This window comes from Oryctolagus cuniculus, chromosome 14, assembly GCF_964237555.1.
Source record: "Oryctolagus cuniculus chromosome 14, mOryCun1.1, whole genome shotgun sequence".
NCBI classification, from domain to species: Eukaryota; Metazoa; Chordata; class Mammalia; order Lagomorpha; family Leporidae; genus Oryctolagus; species Oryctolagus cuniculus.
Window position 1 is genome coordinate 57395156 of NC_091445.1, and position 17886 is coordinate 57413041.

The window sequence follows — 17886 nt, forward strand, 5'->3', positions numbered from 1 at the left end:
GTGCGTTTTGGTGGCATGAGACAGGAGAGAGTCAGAGTCACACAAGTTCTGAGGATGCCTTAAACACCACCCCCTACCCCACCCCAGAAAAAAATAAGAAAAGAGGAAGAAGGGGGCGCGTGGGGCTGCGGGAGGGTGGCAGGGAGCGCCTGCTCCGGACTTCAAACACTGGGAGTCGTTCTGTGCAGGGGAGGCGGCGGGCGGGGGCAGGCACTGGGCGTCTCTAACAAAGTACTCCTCTCTCTGCTCCCTCCCACTCCATTCACTTGCAAATCAGTGTGTGCCCACAAGAGCCAGCTCTCCCGGGCCCGTCACCTTCCCATCCCGAGAGCCGCAGTTGCAGCCGCGCTAGCGAGGACGCCGGAGCCGGCGGCCGCGGCGCCTGGCAGAGACCGGAGCAGCTTGCGCGGGGCGCGGGTCCCCACGGGTGCCGGACGGACCGCAGAGGTGGGTTGGTGGGTTCGGTCTCGGTCGGCGGCGCCAGAGCTTGGGCATACATGGGCTTTTGTTTTGTTTTTTTGTTGTTTTTATTCTGTAGCATTGACGGAAACCAATGAGAGAGAGAGAGGGAGAGAGAGACTGAGGGGGAGAGAGAGAGAGAGACGCGAGCCCAGTCCGCTTCGTGGTGGTGGTGCCGCGCGCCGGAGCGGGGAGGGAGGCTCAGCCTGCAAGAGCCCCAGTCCAGGTCCAGGCGGGTGCGCGGGTCGGGCTGCTCGGGGCGCCGCTACCCGGGGAGGCTGAGCGCCGCTCCCTGGCCTCTGGTAAGAGCGATCCGTGCAGGGGCTGGGGCTGGGCTGGGCTGGGCTGGGGCGCGTGCAGCGGGGCCGAGGAAGAGGAGCCTGCCGCCGCCTTGTCGCTCGCTCTCTCAGCCGGCGCGGGCTGGCAAAGTTGGCCGGCCAAGGACCAAGGGCTCCCGTGCACGCAGAACCCAGGGAGCCGTTTGGGGCTCTATGTATTCTCCACCTGCCCACATCACAAGGGTCTTTGCGGCGACTGCTGGGGCTGGGTAGCATGTTTTGGCTTTGAGGGTAACGCAGAAAATCAGGTAGTCTTGAGAAACCTCTGGAAGGCTCCCAAGAAGGAAAACTTCAGCTACGGAGGTGATGTGTGGCTGAGAAGGAGCTCATGAAAACTGTGAGCTTGCATGTTCCGGGCTGTGCCTGCCGGCTCCTAAAAGATAGAAATGCTTAGGTTGCAAGCACAGTCCAACACTGGACTCGGAAAATGGAGCACGATGCCCAGGGAAAAGTCATGTGGAAGAGGCAGCTCGCCCGCGCTTCGGTACGGCTGGCCAGGCACACGCGGGGCGGGGAGTGTGGGGGGTGGGGAATGCCTTCCCCGCGTGGCTGGAGAGCAGACCCAGAGCGCAGGGTTGCAGGTGGCGGGTGCAGGACCCGTGGAGTCTCCGATGCGTTCATCTCGAATTTAATAAAAGGAGACGTCGCACTGTTGTGTGCAGCACCAGCTGCAGAGCCGGATGACTTGTTGGGTAGTTAGCTGTCCTCCTGCCAAGTTACCATAGATCTCCAGGAGGGAGATGCTGGAGAGGCCAGCGTGCTGCTGAGACATGTCGCTGCTGCAATGAAATCCATATTTTATGGGGAGTTAAATGCAGGTCTCTGTTCATGCAAGGGGCTGGTCACCTCAGTTAACTACTGCCAGGAACGTTCAGGAACCAAGAAGTTTCATCATCTGGAATCTCTACTCGCTTCTTTCCCACTCAACTTTTGTTTTGTTTTTGTTTTGGTAAAGATGTGGTGATGGTGATAGTCACACTACAGAGGTGTATGGACCCGTCTTCACTTTCACTTATGGGAATACATCATATAGGAGAGGGAGATTTTCCTGCAATATAGCTGGAGGGGCTGGGGTAGACCTCTGTGGCTGCTCTGCAGCGGGGTGAGGAGCAAAAGATGGACATGCTGAGCAGTGAGTGACCCAGGGCGAGCCAAGGCTCCCCAGTGTTGGAAAGGGATCGTGGGGTTAGAGCTCATCAAAGCACAACTCTACTAAGAATGAGTAACAAATATGCTCCTTCGAACCGTGGCCAAGGGTTGCTTATTTCCCATCCTCTCTTGCTGACAGCCTTACCTGAAAAGGAAAACCCTTAGAATTCTACTTTGGCAGAGGAAAAAAAAAATCTCTTCCAGTTTCGCTTGAGCATCATCCTTTGTGCCGGAGCCCTGGCAGGGCTCTGCGCTTGCTGTTTTACAGAACCAGAAAACCAGCTGTATGAAGCAAGGGGATGTGAGCAAGCAGATGTCTTCATGATGTCATAAAGACGAGGGCAAAGAGTATGCCCGAGGCCAGATTTTTCAATGCAGAGCTCAGAAACTTAAAAGAAATCCCACAATCAACTGAAAAATACAGTCGCATCGGGTTGTATCTCATCCCCTTTTGCTCTTTGGCATGTGCTAATTTAAAAGATATGGGGAGAGTGGAGTAAATGGCAGATCTTTCCCCCGCCTAATTTGAGGGATCCTGCAATACTTTTGAGGGAGAGGAAGTAACCAATAGCTTCAGAAAAACATAAGAGACAGTAACACAGTTGAGGAGGGAAATGGCATTGGTTTAGTTTCACTGTATTTATCTACAATTATCTTTTGCTGCCATTATAAGAAAGTGACAGGCTGGTGTCTCTATAGGGACTTTTAGTCCCGTTACTATCTGGCTTTTACACCAATTTATTGCAATTACATTTCTCAATGCTAACTCTGCAAAGATAATATATGGAAACACTCGTTTCCTACCAAGTTGCCTACGATCATAAAACCATGTACCTTGTCTTCTCCACCCACCACTTCCATCAGCTTTGCAAGAAAAACTTAACTGTGAGACACTCTTCCATTTTCAAGAAAAAAAAAATTATCTTGCAAAATGCTGCTTGAGGTACTTGAAAACAGCTAAAATTTCTGGAAAGCACAGCTACAATCACAGGGCATCAAGTGACACTTCTTTATTGTATTCCTAATTAGATATCTGAATATCTAATTAGGACTGACTGGGTCAATGTTCTATATAGGGATAAATAAAAGGGTGGAGCGGGGCAGAGGAGGGTGCATAATGTGACAGATATTCTGAGTAAAAAGCTTGTATCTTCCTTAGGTATTGAATCTTAAATTGTGTGGTTCCCTGTTCTGGCCCCTATTTGCCTTGCAGTCACAAATGCCAACTCACCAAGGCAGCAGTCTAAACTAGTGAAACTTCTTTTAGTTGGAAGGGACCTCTAGTTGGTCACTCCATGCACTTCCCCTGTAGATCCGCTGCAGCATGGATTTTATTTGGGGTACTAAGATTATAACAGCATTTACTTCATAGACAAGTCAGTATCTCCAGGTACTCTCGATCTTTGTGCCAGGTCAAAATCATTATTATTGCTCTCTTTTTCACAGTTCCTCTAGTTTAAGAAAATCACAAGTATTTTTCATGGTATCTGGACTTTTGGTAGCTGCGCCATGATTACAAATGAAAGCAACAGTCAATTCATAAATAATCCACAACTATCAATATGAGGCTTTCTTATTGCTAACCTTACCAAGACTCTATCCCTAATTCTTATTTACTCAGTAATAATAGTGACATCATAGTTTCTACTCAGAAACTTCCATGTGAAGAACCCAAAACCACTAACAAAATCATTGCAGGAAAGTTATGATTATCCTTTCAGAGATCCATGAAGATTTACAAGTTGTGTTGAATAAAACAGCTAATTTAAAGAAGCCTTCACTCAAATACACATATGTTACAATTCCCAAGGATATTCAGAGACATGCATCACCCTTGTTCTGTGGGCTTTTTAAAAATATTTCTCTCTTTGATTTATCACAACACATTTTAGGTACCTACTCCTTAGAAAACTCTGCCTGGATCTTGGAGTAAAATAAGTTCTGTGGGGTTGAGTCAGCCCCTTCTGCTGACAGTCTGCAGGTTTCAACTTCCAATTTAAAAATCTGTTCTAAGGTTTGAAATGTGTTCCAAGTAAGATAACATCCAGCAGAAGCCAATTGCCTTGTGCTGCTGGCTTAGTCACTGCAGCCCATTCTTTGGGGTCCATCAGAATTAGGGGCTTGCTTATAAAAATAACAAGCAGTGACTCAGTCTGAATCGCGGGTTTTAAAATAGTTATCAGCCTAGCTAGTGTCTCCTGAGCCTACCTTATTTGCTTCACACAAAAAGTGAAACTGTAGATAATCAAACCTCCTCTGGCTTAAATTTTTTTTCTGAATAATGATTCTACATACAAAGACTCAAGAGCATTATGGTAATAGGAGATTCGCAGAAAGAAGAGAGTTAAGCACATGCACGCACACAGCACCCTGTTGCGGAAATGTTCCAATAATATTAGAGAAGTAATATAAAAATCTAGGGCTTGGGTTAATTTTCTTTTCTATTTGCTTCCCTCCATTAGGATTTTTATTTTATTTTGAAGACATATGAGAGGCTGAGGTACTTTGCTAGACCTAAACAGCAATACTGGCATGGGCATTTGGCCTAGTAGTTTAAGTGCCCACATCCCCTACTGTAGTGCCTGGGTTCAACATCTGCCTCCAGCTCCTGACTCCAGCTTCCTACTAATGCATGTCCTGGGAGGCAGCAGGTAATGGCTCAAGAAGCTGCATCCCTGTCACACGCACAAAAGACCTGGATTGAGTTCTCACTCCTCGCTTCTAACTGATTCTGCCCCAGATGTTTCTGGCATCTGGGGAAGGAACCAAAGGATGAGAACCTTATTTTTCTTTCTCTCTCCCTCTCGCTTTTGCTCTCTGAATCTCAAATTTCTTTTAAAATGTGGTGTAAATGGTGCTATTTTTGTTTGAGCTTGCTTCTTACAAAGTTAAGCTGGCCCACATTTTTAAAAGTTCCTATTCCTAAGGAAGCCCCTCTTTGTCAACACAGGTACCAAAGGCACTGGAGGTTCCCTCTAATTGACTGTAGAACTAAGTGTATGTAGTCTTTGTAATGTTATCACCTACAAAGCAGGAAGACAAGAGGAAAGTACAAATACCCTCCCAAGTAAAATGGAGGCAGACTCCTTTCCCACATAATAGTTGGATGGGAGGGAACCAGCTATTGCCAGCATTCTGGCTGTTCAAGACTGAACTACCCAGGAAGTTCCCAACTCTTCCAACAACCAAAATGTAGTGAAGATGACTGCTCTATAGGGTAGACGTATGGGCAACTGGCACTGTGTCCCCCATCCCCGCATATCACCAGAGCTTGTTTCTCCCACTTTCACCTGTTTAATAGCTTTGTACAGCACTGTTGGGTGCCGGTTTCTCCTGTTAGATCACCTTGGAAAAGTCTTAGGAAGAGAAGCTTAGTGAAAACCAGAATGGTACTGCTGAGTTTGATGTGCAGTGTATACGGGCAGCATGGGCAGAAAGCTCTGCCTACTACATGCAGTGCTGTTCTGTGGATGAGAACAATTTAGGATGGAAACAAGGAGCCAAAAGCCAGCATACCACAGGGCATGATCTATCTTCATATTTTGTCATGTTGAAGGATCACTGTGTTTTTCTCTTTCTATAATTTCTTATGTTGGGAGGTCTAGCCAAAAGTGTTCAAGAGATCTCATAAGTTACAGGAAAGGAAAGCAGCAAGAAAAAATTAAATTGAGGAGGTATCCAAGTGAGTAAAATAGAAAGAGATGAGGAGGTAAATTTTCACATGAAAGGGTAATGACAGTTGGAAACAGAATCAAAATTGCCTTCTTTATGTAGTATTCATTTTCCTCTTTATAAATAGTGCTACTATGAAATACAACGTTGTAAACATGATTACGTCATGACGTTATGTTTATAAACATTACTGCTTTCTATCATAGAATGTAAACTTGAAAATTATCCTTTTAAAAAAATCACTATCTAAAAGAGGTGATCCTGGATGTATCATAAATTAATCAGAGGATTCTAGGTTTTTTACATTTTTATTTATTATTTCAAAGGCAGACAGAGGGATTTCTCATCCACTAGTTCATGCCCCAAATGCCTGCAACAGCCAAGGTTTAGCCAGGCCAAAGCCTGGACACTCAATCCCAGTCTCTCCCATGTGGATGGAAGGCACCCTACTTCTTAAGGCATCATCTGCTGCCTCCCAGTGTCTACATCAGCATGCAGCTGGACTGAGATTCAAACCTACCTACTCCTTTGGGATGCAGGCACACAAAGCAATGTCTTAATCTCTGTCCCAAATGCCCATCCCCAGAGGGGAATTAAAAAATTATCAGGAAGAGGTTTTCTTAGTGCTTTGAAGAATATAAACAATTTTCCTTCTATTATCTTTATTATCTTGCATGTTTAGTAGATATATTTTGTGTTCTGATGTCTGCAACTCAATATATACAGTAGTGATACAAACTAAATATCTGATTTGTCATCCAGTTAAATTCATGTATGAGGTATCTCCTGATGAAAGACTGAAGTAGCAAGGCTCCTGTTTCCATACTGGTATAAATATATATTCAACCATGATTTAAAAAGAAACTTATTGACCCGTAGGCTCAGAATTTTTAGACATCAAAACAATGATGATAATAAATAATAAACTGACCCTCACTGACCTTTTTTAGTCACATACTGTTCTAAGTATTTTGCATGATAATGATGATCCAGTAAGTCTGAAGGGAACAAATACTTGTATCCTCTATATGTAACCCTTTTTTTTTGATTTGAAAGTACAGGGAAACTCCATTTGATTCAAGTACATAATGAATGTCCTGTTAGTAAACACTAGTAAGGACTTAAAAGTACATGTGTGACCCCCTCTGCAAAATACAGTGTAGTGGAGGGCATGGGAGTGGCTAGATGATTTCAATCAGAGTAAGACAGATTTTTAAGGTAGAAGATAAGATTTTAAGCTACTCATTTTTGAAGAACCATTTGCAAGCATGAGTTAGAGCTTATAAATGTGGTTTAAAAGTATTGTGTGGCCCATGTCTGAACATAATGATGATTTTTTTACTCCTGACTTTGCAGAGAATGCTTCCTTATGTAGGGGATTCTTCAAGAAGGTGGCAAAAATGAGGTGTCACAACCTCACAGTCCCTTCTAGGGCATCAGTCCATTCTCAACAAGTTGACATCCTCACTGTGAACAAGGCATTTGGGACTCTGGGTAGAGCTAAGATGTATGTATTGCTTCTTCATGTGATAAGTAAAAGTAATTAATTTCTTCTTTTATGACTCCTATTTTATTACTATCAGTGTTTGTTCTGAATGATTTCTTTAACAAATAAAATTTTATCACCCATACACACACACACACACACACACACAATCCCACAAAATAAGGAAAGGAGGAAGGAAGAGAATGAAGAAGGGAGGAAGGAGAAACCCTCTTAACAATACAGTGTATTGTATGTGGTTGACATTGACAAGCTGTTTTCATTGTACTCTCTCCTTTCTATTACCATCATTCAAAAAGTCATGTAGCTAATCCAGACTTCAAGGAAAGCTCAATAATTAGAAATATAATCAGACACTGTGAGACACAGGAAGGAGCTTGGAGATTGCTTTCCCCAACACCTATCATTTGCATTTGAGATAACTGATAACCAGTGAGATGAAGGGACTTATCCATGGAAGTATTAAATTCATTTTATTCTTTTATCTATGGCTCTCTCTTTTGTAGCTTCATTTCTACTTGCCAGATGACACTGCTTTTTTATCATCTCCATTTCATTCTGCCATTAAAAATTAGAGAGGAAATGTAAATCTATAATATTGTTATCTATACATGTTCTATGAAAAAGGGGTGGAAGATGAAGAAACATAGGTGAACATAACTTCCTTTTTATAAAGCTCCTATTGCAGAGAATAATTGAAATTTTCCTACAAAACTTTGACTATTGCATGGGGAATATATGATAAAGGCTGGGACTTTGTTCTGTTTATAATGGCTTGTTGGTAGTTTTGAGGGACCCTTAAATCAGTGACTCCTCAGGATATCTCAAGTATCTATCTTTTGAAAAATTTCAGTGGTCAGTGGTCAGATATGAAAAATGATGCCAATCTATTATGTTTTTAATAAATCTCAATTTGATTTACAGGACTAATTCAGGGCACTTTCCACTCCTTTGGAGCTAAAAATGTCAGTTCTCTCATGAAAGTATGTGGACAAATTATGTTGCTTTTCCCTTGGTAAAATTAAAATCTGACAAGCAACCCAATGTCAAGCATCCCCTCTTTAAAAAATGAATTTGTGAATGCATCATGAAATCCAGAAGTCTGGTGACTAATGGGTTAATAATGAATGACATCATGCTGAAAAATGATTGGCCTAGTTCTCCTCCTTCTTAATTAGATGAGCAAAAAGTAAAAGGGAATTAGAATTATATTTAAATTGTCAAAAATACAAGCTAAACAAAAAACATAAAACCAAAAGTTTTACTGGGTATCTTTTTTTTTTTTTTTTTTTTTTTTTTTTTTTTTTTTTGACAGGCAGAGTGGACAGTGAGAGACAGAGACAGAGAGAAAGGTCTTCCTTTGCCGTTGGTTCACCTTCCCATGGCCGCCGCGGCTGGCGCGCTGCAGCCGGCGCACCGCACTGATCCGATGGCAGGAGCCAGGTACTTATCCTGGTCTCCCATGGGGTGCAGGGCCCAAGCACTTGGGCCATCCTCCACTGCACTTCCCTGGCCACAGCAGAGAGCTGGCCTGGAAGAGGGGCAACCGGGACAGAATCCGGCGCCCCGACCGGGACTAGAACCCGGTGTGCCGGCGCCGCAAGGCGGAGGATTAACCTAGTGAGCCGCGGCGCTGGCCTTTACTGGGTGTCTTAATTAAAACCTGCAGAGACTGATACTAATGTTTGAACTGCAGTGATCTCTGGCAATAATAATAGGTCCCTTAAAAAGTTCATTGGACAAATTTGTCATGAAAAATGAATTTGCCCACTTGATGACATAGAGAATTATTCAGTGGGAAACAAAAAGTCTTAATTTTATATGTAGCTCAATAAGCTAGAATCAGAACAGCTCACCTTAATCATAATTTGTAAAGAGGGTGTCATTTTTTCCTTAAAAGTAACTTCATATAATTGTGAGCAAAAAGTTTATAAGATGTTGATTTGCATTTTAAGGTATACATTTTTACTTCAAAAAGCAATTTCCTTCTAGCATATGATGGACTTGAGTCATGAAAATGAGGTTATCATCTTTTAACTGCAAACCTTAAAACTCCTTTTGCAGTGTTAAAAAGAACATTTCATTAACCTATTATCGTCCATTTTATAAACTGTTTGAAACTGCTCAATTTCACTTTCAACTCTAAGCCCTCCTTAGCAACAGGTTCTAATTTAACACCAATAAAAATGATGTGTGGTCAGACTAAGAAAAAAAAAAAAAACAATGCAAAATGATAAAATCCACCATGACTGTTGTATTACTGATGAATCCTAATTTGAACCAAGCCGAGCTACCCTATCTCCCAGCAATTACTTCCATATTAAACTACTTGTTCCAAAAGCATCTAGTTGGGATTTTGTCAGTGTTTCATAAAGAATGAATTCTAAGAGGGTGGCCTTGTGCTAGATATCAGTGCCAGTTTTACTCTCTGTCTAGAGAAACAGACAGAGAGAGAGAGATGTTTGGGGCAGGTCCTAATTAAGATAGCAGAAGGAAGTGGGGTCACTTACTGGTCAGTGTCCTCAATAGGAGGTGGCCCCAAACTTCCAGATACAGGAAGTACCAGCTCTGTAATAACTTTTGCATTCATAGAAAGTATGTTTACTCAAACGTAAATTGCCTTTGAAATAAGACTGTGGGCATGCCAAATATGGGTCCGTGGTTTACAAATTTTGGTTCACAGCACTTTCTCCTCTTCCTCAAGTTTGCTTTTAATTCATAGAAACTGCACTCCAAAGAGCAATGTGGTTTGTTTTTCTTAGAAAACTCCCTCTCCCGTGAATTTAAATGGGCACACAGTTCGTGTTCTGAACAACAATGAAATTATTTAAACAGGTGTCCAGGGAAGAAGGGTAGACAAGACAAGCTGTCTGTCGATGAGCTGATAAGCACCCTCTCCTGGAACGAACACTAAATAGACAGTTACTTTATTTAAAATGTGGAGTTCAAAGCCACATCAGAGTAAAATGTTCTCAAGCGACTGAGTTTAATGTGCTGTAATGAAAGAGCTTTATGTAGTGGACAGAGATAGGAGAAATTACTGAAACCTTAGGCTGGTTTAATTGGGCACCTTAGAACACAAACTTTGCTTTGTGCCTGGGATGCTCTGAACCTTAACAGAGTATATGTTTGCTTCTTAGTTTGTCACTAAACTAAATGGACTTTTAAATGCCTTATTTTTCCTTTCTATTTTTTTAAAATGTCTTTTCATCATTGTTGGTTAAAGAAACCAATCACAGAAGACAAGAGCCAAACTTGCCCTACTTTATAACTAAGAAATAAGCATAAATATCCACTATGTCATGAAGACAGACTTTAAAGCAAGGAGTGGAATTTGGACTGTGCCTTTAACACAACAATCCCAAAAAAGCTGCCATCGGGCTTGACAGCGAAGGTGATGCTGTGTTCGTGAAATATCTTCCAATTTAGGTTTCACCTGATGGACAAGTGTTCCTAAGAATCATATTCAGCCAATACTTTTAGAAAATTCATTATTTGAATCCTTGGACACCAAAAGCCCATCTGATAGAAATATAAGATGCTTCATGGAATAGATAAGTCTGGAGTGGGGAGAAATGAGAAAATGGTTTTAAAATATTGCTTCTACATCTTAAAGTCAGAGTTTCAAGTAGCTGGAAGTACAAAGTTCAGGCTCAGCAAGTGCTTACTTGGTGAAATCCTTCACTATGAATGCACTTCAAAAAGTTCATGGAAACACAGAGTTAAAAGATACATTTATTTTGCTGAAGAATGAATTTTGAAATTCAGTGCATAGTTTTTTTTCCTAATAAGCATTTTCTACAAATTTTTTGAAGCCCCCTTGTACCAACAACAAAAGATAACATGAATATATATTTTTCCAATTTACTTCAACTTTACCCATGCCAATGAAACCAACTTATACTTCCTATTCCATGCAAACAATTTTTAATAACTTGAACTTCTTGAAAAGGAGCCTATTTCAAAGGAATACCCCATCAGTGGTGTGCCAAGAGCCAGAGCGACTGTGTGCAGACTGACAGGACTAGGCAGCTTTCAAACCCAGCCACTAGGCCTCGTCTCTCCTTCCTGCAGGCGGACTTTTTATTAAAGTTAGTATTAAGCATTGTTGCCTGGAGCCTGATTAACAATTTATGCCTCCCTAAGCAGATTAGCAGAAGTCTGTCATCTTGATTTTTTAATTCTTAATTTGTGTTTGGAAACAAAATGTACCTCTGAGTTTTTATTTTCAGTAGTCTACTTTTCAGAATTCAAAACTAAATGAAGCATTGATCTTTCTGAGATACTTTCTGCTCCCCCTTTTACAGCAAACAGTGTCCAGGAGTGTCACTATATATTTCTATGACAAATAAAACAATTGCTTATTTGTTATGCAAATTGTTTTTCATCTCTCATTCAAATAATCCTATCTGTTATTTTAAGATTATTTTGAATTCTATTACTTAAGGAGCAAAAAGAAGAAAGATGATTGGGAAAATGGAAGAGGCTAATAATAAAAGCTAACATTGAGAGAGCACTTACAGGATTTCAGGCACTAGTCTAAATGTCTTACATAAATTTAATGTTCACAACAAGGCTCAGAAGGAAATACTGTCAATCTTCTCGATGTTAAAGATAAACCAGGGAACACAGCAGTTAAATAACTTGCCCAAGATCACACAGCTAGTACTCACTGAAGTTAAAATTAAAACACTGGCAGTCCTGAGAAACCGTGCTGTTTTAACTATTATATTCTTGCATCTCTTAATGCTTAATATGGAAGTACAAGTGTATACATACATATTAACCATGTGTGTGTGTTTATACAACCTCAGATAATACACAAGAAGACAGATTGGGTGATTCAAACGCATGTATCTCAAATACAAAAAAAAAACCTTCAAAGGTATGGGGTAATATATGAGAGGTCCTCAAAAAGTTCATGGAAAGCATATATTAGAAAAAAATTAAGCGTGAACTTCAAGAGAGTTTTGGCACCAAAATAAACACATTTTAATTCCATTTTCCACAAACTTGTGGAATTAACATTATTTTACCAATCATGTGTATACATTTCACAGGACTCAAAAATAAAGTCAGAAAGAAAACTCCTCTTTCCATTCCATCCCTCAACAAGTGTATCAGCGTATCCTATAATAAGTGGTATCAACTAATTATAGTCAAAGCAGCAGATTTCAGCCTCACAAATGCCACTTAGCTTTAGGCCTGGCTCTTCACTTTAATCTGAGTCAGTCTTGTAATCACTTATTGTTGGTCCCAAGGGAAACCTGTTTAGCGTGTCTGGAAGGTTTGGACTCATTTTTCATCAATATATTCATCCTCTAATATTTATTGAAAGCCCCCTGTGTTCAACACTAGAGAGACAGTGGGTAACAGGACATACACTAGCAATTTAGGGGAAATAATTAGATTCTTTCTTTATACTGTACAAGACCAGGAGTACCAGCCTTTGTGTATAATGAATAGGACAGAACAGGATACTCAGAGTTGATTAGTTTTTCCCATATTTACATCTTATATGAATACAGAAATTAGCTTTTAGTTCCAGATACATCATGATTACAGGGTTTCTATTCATTTTCAGGTTCAGCTTTTGACCACCTGTCTGGCTTGGAGAGAACCACTATACTCATCCCCACTACCAAAAACTTAATATAATTTTATATTTCTGATGGTGTGTCTCAGAATATTTTCATGGTATTTATTCCACCATCCCTACAGTTTCCCCAATGATTTGTGCCATAAATCACAAAGCCATATGTATACTGGTCAGCAGAAACACATTTCAGCAAGAAGTCATTCTACACAAGAAGATTTGTGGAAATGCAGGACTTGGGTGATGGAATTTCAATCTAATAACCAGTTTTGTGCAATAGTATTGGGTGCCACAGATAATGCTTTTGAAGTCAGGTAGGGTACAAAATGTATTCAATATTAAAATTACTGTTATAAACTGCCAGTTAGAAATTTGATTAAATTACTCAGTCTGTCAGGTTTGAGTCTCTGAGTCATCCAATAGATTAGGGTTGCTGAATCTGGAGTTTAATGCCCCCAAACCTGGTGCACATTCAGCTGGTGTAAACTGGTACTGACCTTCTGGTTGCTGACTCAGGTGTCCTCACTCATCTTCATCTGCCCAAAACTTAGAGGACCTCCAGGAAAAAGGTCAAGGGTCACTTTCTCCAAGAAACTTTCCCTGACCTCCACCTACCTGTCCTGCTCCTGGCTTAGATTTCTCATGATCAAGCAGTAGCCTTTGCCTGGTCTCGGTGTAACTGTACAGTCATCTTGTCAGAAGTCTCTGCATGACTGGCTAGGTCTGACCCATCACACTCCAAGCATCTTGAGAACACAGCCACCGAGTCTTACTTTTAGCACTGTTTTTGACGAACGGTAAGAACTCAGTGGATGCTGCTTACAAGAACAAATGGAGACTGCTCATTATGAAACTCTGGACTACATTTATATGCTTTTACATTATTCATGTTGAATTTTAGGTTTCTTTTCTTATAATCTGATTTCCTTTGGTTGCATTATGGGATACACTTAGGAAGCAAGAGAGTCCATGCCTGCCTCATAGACGGCCCAAAGATGAGTCCACCCAACAGAAGGGAGATGTGCATGAAATGACCTTGGTGCCTTTGGCCAAATGTCTGAAATACAGTTACAGGTCCCATAACTGCTGGGTCTCCTAACAGAATAATTGAGTGTCTTATCTAAAAGTTGACATTGCTTTGGTCACTTGCCCCAAGCATAAAATTGTTTAGTTTTTATTTACGTGGTTATGTTGAAAAATGTGGCTGTAGATTTTTTTTCTCATAGATTTAGGCAAGTATGACAAACCCTGGTTATTTTTTGGCTTATTATCCACCCTTGGTAGTATATCAAACTGAATCTACAAAACCATCTGTGGAACAGTCTTATGTATGTGCTTTATGAATCACTTCTCGGCCTTTTGGCTAAGATCAAATGTATGTGCTTTATGAGCAAAATCATTTTTCTCTTAAATTCTTACCTTGGAAATATTTCTTGACTTTCTACAGGAAGTCTAATATCCGATTTTACGTACCTTGTTGTAACCTTGAGTACAGCTGTACAAAACAGATTGAATTAAATCCAGCTGATTATACAGTCCTGTTTCATTCCTTAAGTGGCCGTCAGTGCATGGAATAGGATCTTCATGAATATTGCTTGGCAATGAAATATGCAGTTCAGCCTAATTCTATCCTAGCATGCCAAATGTTTTGTAAAGTTGTGAGATGAAGTGGGAGAGGTTTGGATGATGTTCCTTATACTTCCCCCATCTAATGTGATATCCCTCAGCCTGAAGTTAAAGGCACATAAAGAGCTTTAAACCTACTAATCAGTAGAACAGAACTCAGGATTTTTGTGGGTTTTTTAAAAATGTAAATGGCTTCCCTAGAATAAAATCTAAAATAGGCATCATTGCACCTTCTAGCAAGTTTTCCCGTTGTATCTGACTACAATGAAAAATATTAATTCCAAGAGGAGTAGAATTGGAACACTAGTTCCCAACATTGTTTTTCTGCCCCTCCACTAGCCCCTTGATTAAGCCCTTCCAACCAGTAACCTCTCTCATTAACAGGAGTAATCTAAAATGGCTAAGGGCAGTCCTCTCCCACACTGCTCATCCCCAACCTTAAAATGAGAAGTGCAAAATTAAAAAGATTTTGGAAGTGGTTAAGCTAGTAGGAGTGAAGGATAGGCCAATAAGTAACCCTATTAACATGGAAAGATAATTAGAAAAGCAAGTTACAGTTTTTACAGTCAGCATCCTTAAAATCTGATTACAGCTGTCTTCTCTGTCTTCAGTCAATCAGTATGGATAAGAAAATCCCATCTCAAACTGGATTTCAAAATCAATAAAATTACTATTTTATATAAGGGACAATCCATAGGAACTCAGGCTCCAACTGATAATAATGAAAAACTCAGGATCTTTCTGTCTTCCTCCTGCTATCCTGGTAGGCATCAAAGTCATTCATCTGGTGATTTCCCTCAGTTTCAAGTGGCTGCCAGCAGCAGCTGGAGCTGCCTCTTTCTTGTTCTTGTCTAGCAGAAAAGAGAAAAAAAAACTCTCTCACAGTCAAGGATAGCACCCTTCAGTCCCATTGAGCCAACTCAGGTTATGGGACCACCCTCAATACAATCTTAATTGCTGGGAAATCCTAGGTACTATCTGGCTTTTTATACTAAAGATCCATTATTGGGATCAGGTTTCCTTAAAGCCTGCGCATGTGGGCTTGTGCACGCACAGAGAGAAGATACCTGAACAAAACTGGAATTTTGTTAGGAATTAGGAAGATGGGAAAGGAAGCTGGGGAGTGAACCTGCACAGTCCACCACAGTTTGGTCACTTAGAGTCGATATTGCTCTTAGTGAAAATGTAAGCATTATACAAGTGAGGGATTCACTGGAATTCAGTTTAATAAACTACAGCTTTAGAGGTAACAGATAACAAAATCAAACTCACCTATACCTGTTCCACTGAGTGATGGTTCCCTGCAAAGTGGCAACTTTGAGCAGTCCTTAACCATCTCAACGGCCTCTCTTCCTATCTTTTCTTTTAGTCTGTGCATGAAACGGGTTTTTAGTGTGTTTGAGAATAGACTGACTAGAAATGCATCACTGTCCAAAAAGAAAACATTTTTTTTCATCTAGGGATTTGAAGCTTAACTAGCTGGAAGGGAAATATAATTTCATTTTGTTCTCATAGTCTCATTTAGAAAATAGCCTTAAGAGATTCAAAGGACACCAGACCACGTGTGCACTTGCCTTGTTCCCAGGGGGCTTGGCTTGGGCTTTAGTTTCCCCAGTATATTCTGAAGTGTTTTCTTAAGCAACATTTTTGCCTTCAGCCCTATCTTGACCACTGGAGCTTTAAGAAACTTAAAAAAAAGTATTCTTTAAAACAGTGTCACAAAATAATTTTTTTCTTTCTTACTATAAATATCTCAAGTCCTTCTTTTAGAAGACTTCTTTTTTTCCTTTCAGGTTTTATGTGAAAGATAAATATGCTGAAATGCAGATGTTTATCAAAACAGCATAAGAATTAATTATAAAACATAAAATGAAAAGCTGGCAGAATTTTACACCTACTTTATGGGTAGTTTTAGGCAAAAGTCAGGTTTTTGGGTTGCCTTTTTTACAAATGCATTTACATTGATGTGATGTATGGCACACAAAAAGGATGTTCCTGAAATGGAATAAAATCTTAAATCTTAATTTTTTTTCTAATCTTATTTGTATCCTTTAGAGCTGACCTTGCTACAGTATGAGTTCATGTCTTTACAAATGTAACTGTTACATAAATGTCTTACTTTTTTTTTTTTTGGCCTAACTGGGTCAAAATTTTAAACCATGACCATAAAGTCTTAATATTGAATTAGGAAATGAACTATACAAGGACACTCCAAAAGTTGATGGGAAGTGAAATTAAAAGATAAGTTATGTTGGTGGATGCAAACAAAAAATTTGAAATTGTTATCTGCAAAGGGTTTTCAAAAAAAGATCAAGGAAAATGTTTATTATGAAACAACTATGCATGATTTCAAAAAACTTTTATACCAAACTTATACCAATTTATCTTTAAGTCAATTTCCAATAAACTTTTTGAAGGACTCATATATGAAATTTGAAGAAAGGGGGCATCTTTCTCATTGAGCGCTTTTTTTTTTAAGATTTATTTATTAATTTGAAAGGCAGAGTTACAGAGGGAGAGAAGGAGAGGTCTTCCATCTGCTGGTTCACACCCCAGTTGGCCGTAACGGCCAGACCTGTGCCAATCCGAAGCCAGGAGCTTCTTTTGGGTCTCCCATGTGGGTGCAGGGGCCCAAGGAGTTGGGCCATCTTCCACTGCTTTCCCAGGCCATAGCAGAGAGCTGGGTTGGAAGTTAAACAGCCGGGACTTGAACCAGCGCCCATATGGGATTCTAGCACTGCCTGTGGCAGCCTTACCTACTACGTTACAGTGCCAGCCCTGTTGTTGAGCTTTTAAACTACTGTTCTCATGCATGCAAAGGCAGTCCCAGGTTGACTGTGTAGGGACAATGACTATGCAGTCTGTCAGAGGCCCTGTCAGATATTTCTCTAAGTGCAGCATCCTCTGATAGAGTGAGGATGATGGGAGTTCCAACTTTATCAAGGTATTGTGAAGAGACACTAAAATAATGCTGAAAACAACTTTGGTATGATGCCTAGCATGCAGGAAGCACCCCAAAACATCAAATGTTTCTTTTGCAGCTGCTGCTGTCATTGTCATCACTGCTTTTTTCAAATTTTCAGTCAACTTGGGGATCTTGGGGATTTTCTTTCAGCATCCTGCTTGCTTTTATTTATTTATTTTTTTAATTTCACTAATTGGAACGGGCCACAGCATCTTTTCAAGTCACAGTGTAATTTGCCACTGGGGGCAATGTGCCTGTAACTCTACTCGATAAAATGTGTTTCAGCTGACACGGTGAATGTGCCAAATATGGCTGAAATCCAGGCTTTCCTCAGAGCCTCTTCAGTGCTCTTCCTCGGGAAATGTGCAACCCGAGCCTGGCTCCTCCTCTGGGCTTGTGAACGTGTGAATCTATGTAGCCAAGATGAAGTCAGAATGGGAGATGTGACTTCTGTTGCAATTACTGTAACCAGGGTGCCAGCCTGCCCTAGCACATGAGGTGATGACTCAAGAAAGCAAGAAATCACAACGGTGGCATCAAAAACACATAGCGCACAAACAGCACAGCACAGCTCCAC

The 17886-nt window shown here is 40.7% G+C and overlaps 1 protein-coding gene across 4 annotated transcripts in view; it reads left to right on the plus strand.

The window, feature by feature from the left end:
• The first annotated feature begins 229 nt into the window (after nt 1-229).
• Nucleotides 230-17886, plus strand: part of CDH6 (cadherin 6) — a 144176-nt gene continuing 126519 nt past the window's right edge. The window contains exon 1 of one of the 4 annotated variants that reach the window (XM_051853547.2): nt 230-447. The gene's annotated coding sequence lies outside the window, so the exon portion shown is untranslated. Of the gene's footprint in view, nt 448-561; nt 762-17886 lie in introns of those variants that run through there. The other 3 variants (XM_051853546.2, XM_008262090.4, XM_002714096.5) reach the window with 3 other exon arrangements.